The 7,819-nt window shown below is 40.7% G+C and overlaps 1 pseudogene; it reads right to left on the bottom strand.

Annotated features, from left to right (window-relative positions):
* Nucleotides 1-894: 894 nt before the first annotated feature.
* On the bottom strand, nt 895-4,243 carry LOC124695712 (annotated as a pseudogene).
* Between the last annotated feature and the right edge of the window lie 3,576 nt (nt 4,244-7,819).

Here is a 7,819-nt window from a genome sequence, read left to right as displayed (position 1 = left end):
TGCTACGTGGCGGGAGAGGGCATGTACGAGAGATAAGAGAAGATTGTTAGTAGATAGCATTTGATGTGGGTCTTTAGCCTATTAAGGCGAGTGTATTTCAACATCAGTCCCATGTGATGCTTTCCAGAACCTTGATTGTCCAGGCAGATTAGGATATTTTTGTTAGTTTTGGTACAATATGTTGTTGCTGGTATAAGATGTGGTCCTGACATTAGAAGTTTCTCGAGGAATTCTTTTCGTGCAAGAAGCCTGATGGGTTTTATCATCCAACAAGCCTGATGGATCTACTCGTCTATGAAACCTGGTGGTTCTACTCGTACAAGAAGCCCGATTTGCTTTTCTTTAGTACTTGGTCGTCTTACAAGCTAGGGATCTTATACATGTATATTAGCACTTGCAAATCACCAGAAAACACGAATAATACAAGAGCAAATTCCAAGTATCGTTATGAGTAGCAATAACAGTAAAATTCATAAGTGCAAACTGAAACATTTCTCTGGAATTACTGAAAGTAGCTGCCACTATGAAACAACACTTCATACAAGAAACTTGAGGATGCATAGGAGTGAGATGCATCCGCCATATACCAAATGAAAAGCAAAAAAAAAGGAAATTAGGAATTCCTGTTCCGCCATGAAATTAAGCGTTTACCATTCAAGGTACGGTATATAAGTTGACAGAAACAATTCATAGTAAACCACTAAAGTTTTACAAGGATTAATATAATATGATGGCAGTCTTTTGCAAATGTCTTCTAACTTGGCAATAAGTTCTTCAATGACAACATCATCATCAACAGATGCAGAGGATAGACTAGTGGCAATAAGCTGATCTCTAGCTTGTGCATCACCAACAGTTTTTGTGCATCACCAACAGTTCTTGATATAAAAGCATTTACTTCTGTGGAGTCTTCTCAAGTAAACCTTCAAACTCAGACCTAGCCAAGGTTAGACAATGATCAATATTGTGAGAAAATGAATGTACAGTACACATAGGTACTTGCTTTTCAGGTGGATCCCTTGACGCCTCATAGTTCTCTGTAAAGTGAGGGATGCCATATGTGTATTGCATTTAGCACCCAGAGTCCTAGATTCCAACAGTGTCTTCTGGAAATACAAACATCTGCACTCTATGTACAATATTGCAGTCACATTGTCAAGGGCATTGACAACAACATCAAGGTTCTCCTAGTATTAAACACATTTTCAGTCTCAGGACTTGCTCTGTTTTGAAGGGCCTCAACAAGTCAACATGAAACTTCGGATTAATTCCCATAGCAGCAGTAGTAGCAGCCGTGGGCTTTGGCTGTCCAATGTTCCGGTCGCGGAAAAGGAACTAACGACTCAGATTGCTCCTTTCAATAACATCATCATCTGTCACAGTCAGCTTTCGTTCTGACTGGAAGAAATACCCATTAGCATCGGGTTCTTCAAAAATTCACATCCAAGTGCCCCAGAACAACCATAACGATTTTTGCTTCCTCCAGTTTGTTCTGAAGCTTAGATCCAAATACACAGATTTGAGCAGCATATCTAGTGTTCTATGGCTTCAAGTGCCTTGGTTCCAGAGGGTCAACAGGGAAGACTCGGTAGAATCACAATAGAAGAACTACAAAACTAAACAGTTTGTGTCGAGGAACTTAACCTCCTCCGATGGAACACTCGGCCCTGGGTCGTCGACATATGGAACAGGGCCTCGTCGTCAGTTATTCAGAACAGTGACTAATATGGGAATTGAAATCAAGAAAATGGGAAAGGACCAGAGGAGGAGGACGACCTTATCAGAGATGTGAAGTTACGCCGCCGCTGCCCGGTCCTTCCTCGCCTAGCTCTGACGGCCGACAGCCACCTAGGTCCCCGTCGTCGAACAACCCCGTACACAACCAGAACATGGCTCAAATCGAACGGCCCCGCCTCTTCTCCCTTCGCTGGCCACGTCCGAATGCCGCTGCCTCTCCTCCCATCCTCGCCTCGTCCGTGGCGATCTAGGTTGAAATAGAATGCCGCCGCCGCTTCCCTCCATCGCGGCCCCCATCTACCACTGCCGGCTCCGTCGTGCAGCCGGACAACAACGCCAGGAGAGACCATCACATATGGTTGAGATAGTGAGAGAGAAGAGGAATGGTGAGAAACCGGTGACAGAGATATGCTCAATTGATTCTTGTGTGCAGAGATATGCTTAACCTTTTGTTTCTTTAAGATTCGTGCAATCTCATTTGATGCTTCAGTCACTTAAAAGGACGCTCGCTTTTTATAATTTTCGCAAAATATAATACAGGTTCCGGTCCCACATATTTTGGTTCCGGTCCTATATTTTTGGTTCCGTCAGTTTGGTTCGGTCTATTTATCACCGTTAGATCGGGGTGGATGAACGGTTATTAAAAATGCCAATCACCCTAAAACTTGTATACTCGCAATGCTTTACAAGAGAAATACAAGGATCAATTTTGAAGCCTCCTTCCTAGCGACAACTCGCTATACCTACGATGAAGGGGGACCATGAACAAGGTCATACTCCCTGACGGTACACCAACACACATCATCCAAAAAGATCATAACTTAATAGTAACTGGCTATCAAAACAATTTTAGTACTCTCTCTGATCCCTTAATAGTAACTGGCTATCAAAACAATTTTAGTACATCATCCAAAAAGATCATAACTTAATTGACTCGAATTTAGTATAACTTTATATTAAATCTGAGTCAACTAAAATAAGGATTGGATGGAGTACTAACTTTTATTTAAATGGTAGACCTATGGCATCAAGTTCCTTGAGAAAAATACTCAGAAATAAATAAGAAGTCTTAGACTATTCATAGTGGGAGTAACTTCACTAGTAACTAAGTGTCCAACTCAACAAATTTGCTTAGAGCAAGTTTAATAGTATAGCCAGCTGCTGGCTATAAGCCATGTGCCATGTCATTTGTAGCTAACATAGAGCCAATATGTATAATAGTGAGCTATAATCATGTACTACTTTATCAATTGATGGCCCACATTTCACTCTCACAAAGTGTCTAGGAGCACGTGCTAGAGCTGGCTCTTGCATGAGAGCCCACTCCTCTTCTCTCTCCTCCTCTCTCTCCTCCAACTAAGCATGAATATATTATTTTAATCTTTATAGCCAGCTGACTAGGACTTATTATACTTGCTCTTATGTGACAGTGAGTTAATGAGGAGAGAGGAGGATGGAGTAACATAGCTAGTTACTGTAACATCACACTTTTCAAGATACAATGAGTCTATAAGCTAATTAATGAAGACATATATGATACTACTTTGATGTTACTAACCACTATGAAGGTAATAACATAGAGTAGTAACATGTGCATGTTACTACTCTATGTTACTTCCCACTATGACTAGTCTTAGCCATTTTACACAATTCACAGTTGTGTGTCTAGTACTAAATTAAGGCGCTTGTTTCAAACACCACTTGTATTTTAATTTTTTAACACTTAGGACCCGCCTGGTTCACTCCGTTTAATATCCACCAATTATCCTGGGCACAACAAAACAGGTCAATCTAATTTACCGGACGTGGAATTAATACGCCATCCCAATCGGCGTCTTTCCTGACAAAGATTCATCATCCAAGGCTGGAGACCCATCTCAACCTTGAAAATGCTACGAGCCTTTTAGATACTTGGAGCAATGTCCTTAAAAATAAAGTCATTTCTAATTGTCAAGATTGTCCGGCAAACAAGCACAATAATCACCAGGGAGAAAGGTTGCCTAATGACACTCTTAAGACTGTCAACAAAGGCAAGAACATGGAAATTATTTCCGTTGAAAACCGAGATTCACCAAGTGCAAGACAAATATAATTCCAGCAGCATACATCGATAAAAAGGACATGTGAAAAAAGAGATGATTCCTTGGATAACTAGTTGCACATTTGATAACATTTATGATGGACGATGGTAACTAATACAAAATTTCAGAACGACTATGACATTGTCTCCAATGAAGCTACATAGAATTCTCGCTCCCTAATCGCAACAAACTTGCACTATATCTTCTACGAATACTACTAATGGATCTTGACCGATCGACGTATGGCACCATATAGCTTCATCTTGTTTCTGGATTTCTCAGTGCCACTATGACGATGAAGGCTCTGCAAAACGCAAACACAGACAAGTCAAATTAGAATACAGAAATACATAGCAGATGCAGGATAGAATTTATCCGGAAAAACTAGTTACCTGATCGTCAGCCCAATCGTGGAGCAGCTTCATGGGTAGGTGTGACCCTCATGGGTGGCATGGGACCTGCTCGCGGATCCATAAAAATTACTCAAAATTGCCCACAATTGAACACATGCACAGTAAATCAACAAAGCTACCGAATGGCTTGTTATAAAAGTGACAAGCAAATACCAAATAACGATAAAGATAAACGCAGCAGAGACACAAGATTTAACGTGAAAAACCCTTCCAACATAGAAGGGGAAAAAACCACGGACACTGGCCAGCAAAACTTCACTATATCGGGGAGTGTTTACAAACGCCGTGGGTTATTTTATAATCTGATAAACCCTAGCCGGCGGCTTACAAGATGTGTATATAGGCGGTGCCAACGATCCGTACCGTACCGCGGAGGGCCCAAGCCTATCGGCAATGGGTCTCGCTCTGCTAGTCAGAAGTTAGCCTCCCTTTAGTATATGAATTTAGATCACAATATAACAAACTCGAATGTCGCAGTTTTTATCTATGCACAGTAGAGATTTTTGTAGTATACATGTGTAGGGTTTTATGCTTGCTATGCAATCTCAGTAGTCTAGCTACCCCTACCTGACTTGCTTTGTCGCCATTAAATTTAGTTGTTGCTCAGCTATGCTATGAAATATATTTGTTAGTGAGTTATGGAAAACAACTAAGTTTAATGAATTACCTGGGTGGAATTGGTATTGCTTGGTTTATGTTGAGTGGTTACACCGGAGTCATGTCTATGGCGGTCGTGTGTATCGCACTTGTGGACGGCCACCCAAGAACAAAGAGATTGTAGACAACCTTGCTCATTAGCTACCGTACAGCCACATGCTAATATGGGCTCTGACTTGATGGAGTATGTTGTGGGAACCCGGATCCTACGTGACAGATGATGTAGAGGATTGTAGGTTGGTATGGGTTCGTAGAGAATGGTCTGGGGGATTACTTCGGAAAAGTCTTGTCCTAGTCAACATCTGTCCATTTGTGCAAAATGTGCATCATGGAAGAAGAGCGGACTAGGTCATGTGGGTAAATTTGTACAACCTCTGCAGAGTGTTAAAATTAAGTACTTAGCTGTGTCCCCGGTTACGGACAATTTGAGCGAACTGACAAGGATCATGTTCGAAGATCTCCTCATTCCAACTTCTTAAATAAAACTTGATGGGTGAACTGGGAATATGACAATTGGTGCAAGTGACTATCGGCTAGTTGGTCCCGTGCCATGTCTATGGTCTGTGTCTGCAGGGGTAGATCGCCGAAACCAAGTTGATCATATGAACTAAGGCTCACTGATGTCTATCGGTGGTGTCAAGGCTCACTGATGTCTATCAGTAGTGCCTAGGTTCATTGATGTCTATCAATGGTATCGCTTAATTAGTATGAAAGAAAATGATTTATCAAATGATAGGATAAAATTGGCTTTATGAAAATATGCCTGAGCTATACCAGCCAAATGATTCCGTATGTATTAGGTTGCCACTTGTGTCCACCATAGTGTCATCTTGCCAATACAATTCCAAGTTTATTGACCTTCGGGATGTAACGTTTTATGTTGCAGGTTACTTCTTTAGCTGAAGATATTTGCTTAGGTTCACGAGTATTTGCCCAACATGTCTTCCTGTGGCTTCATGAAGGAAGATGGCTTCATGCTTTATGATTTCCTTGCAGCTTTAAAACTCTGAATTTGTGTTAGCCTGAGAGCTATGCAACTTGTATCGAACTATTTTAATTCTGCTGGATCTTCAGTTGTAATGAAGACCTTTGCTACTTGGTATTTCATCTTAATCAGTGTGTGCTAGCAGTTCGATCCGGGACTAGCAATGTCGCGTAGAGACTCTCACTTTTTCAGGTGAGGTCACTACATGCTAGCAGGAAGGGTAGGGCTGCAGTAGATGTACAGGTCATGGCTGTCAAATGTATGGCCAAAACATGAGGGAGGGAAGGAGAGAGCGTTGCCACATGCAAGGCAATACATGGTCGTGCCCCTCTCCCCACCAAACACAAGAGGCCAAGAGAGTAAGATTGGGGCTGATGGTTTGCTGTTGTGTGGGCCAAGGGAGAGAGAGAAGTAGGGCATACACACGCATGCATGCAATACATGGCATGGCCGGCTCACATGTTGCCATAGTGGAACAAGTGATAATGTAGGTCAACAAGAGGTGGGGGTGCTAGGTTGATGGAGTTTAAGAGAAGACTAGTTGAGATAAGAAGATATTCAAGAAATAGAGGTGGAGACTAGACATTTAATCCAATGATCATTAGATGACCCTCAAGAGGATAATGGCTAGGTAGGTGTGGTGGTGGATTGGATTAGATCAAAGGGGTACATAAGGTGTACAAAGGATGCCATTTGAATTTGAATTCATTTGGTAGAGGTTTGGATCAATTTCTATGTCGATGGCTTAGTGAAGGAAAAGTAATTGAAAAGTATTTTGAAAAGGTTGAGGGTGGCTAGGTAGTACTTAAGATTTCAAAAATCTCTACTTACTTTATTAAGAGAGATAGGTTTTCTGAAATTTAATAATAAGAAGGAGAAACAAGAAATGGTATAAGTACCATAAGCATGCATTTTGTTGAAAAGAAAGAAAAATATAATATAACAATGATCTAGAAATCATTATTTTGTGGAAATGAGATGATAAACATACCCATCTCATTCCCTTGTTCTATTTGAAGAAATAATTTGAAAAGGGTTTAATAAAACTAGAAATAGTTTTGGGGTTAAAACTAGAAAAGAAGAAGAATAGGGTTTTGGAAAAAAATATTAAAGAAAGTAAGAGTAAATTTGTAAATTAAGATCTCAAGGGTATATGATTACTACATAATGTAACAATCATTTACACACTTGGTTTTGTGAAGATTAAACTTGAATTTAATAAAAATAAAAGGTTAGAGTGGAAAAAGGGATCTAGAGCTAAAACACTAAATAGGGCACAAGGTCAAGTGGAATATATGGGTTATGAGGATAGCATGAGACATGCAAGACGTGGAAGTTGTAGAGGGAATTGAATAGATGAGATTCAAGCATTGAGTTCACCAACAACAGTTGTGGGTGAAGAAATGAGCCTAGCTCATTTGGTTAGGGAAGTGGATGTACAACCCAGCCACCTAGGTTCAAGTTCCCAGGGACGCGAATTTGGGTTCTTATTATTTAAAAAAACAAAATCACTGTAGGGGCTTCCCCTACCGTATTCCTTTTAAAAAACAGTTGTGGGTGCTTAAGAAACAACTGCCAAAATTTGAATATTTTTAAGCCTGCCAAAACATTTTATTGACTTGGCTTCAAAAACATCAAGGAAAAAATATGCAGATGAGGGATAGGGTTCGGGGCATTGGTATGATTGGGAAGTGCATATGCCAAGGTAGGTCTAGGGCAAGGTGCAGTGCATTAGATGGAAAAGGGTAGATAAAGCTAGAGTCTCCGGAATTGAATCTGACAAGAGTTTAAGACTTAGCCAAAATTTGGAGATGTGCCAAGGTTGATGTCTAGGGTACAAGAGAAGGATATATTAAGGAGTAGATGATCTTCCCAACTAGAATAAAGGATAGGGTGAGCTAAGTGCATAACCAGGAGGATCTCAAGGTAGGTGCATTCATGGTTCC

This window comes from Lolium rigidum, chromosome 3 (assembly GCF_022539505.1).
Source record: "Lolium rigidum isolate FL_2022 chromosome 3, APGP_CSIRO_Lrig_0.1, whole genome shotgun sequence".
Taxonomy (NCBI): Eukaryota; Viridiplantae; Streptophyta; class Magnoliopsida; order Poales; family Poaceae; genus Lolium; species Lolium rigidum.
This window is presented reverse-complemented; position numbering and strand designations above follow the sequence as displayed.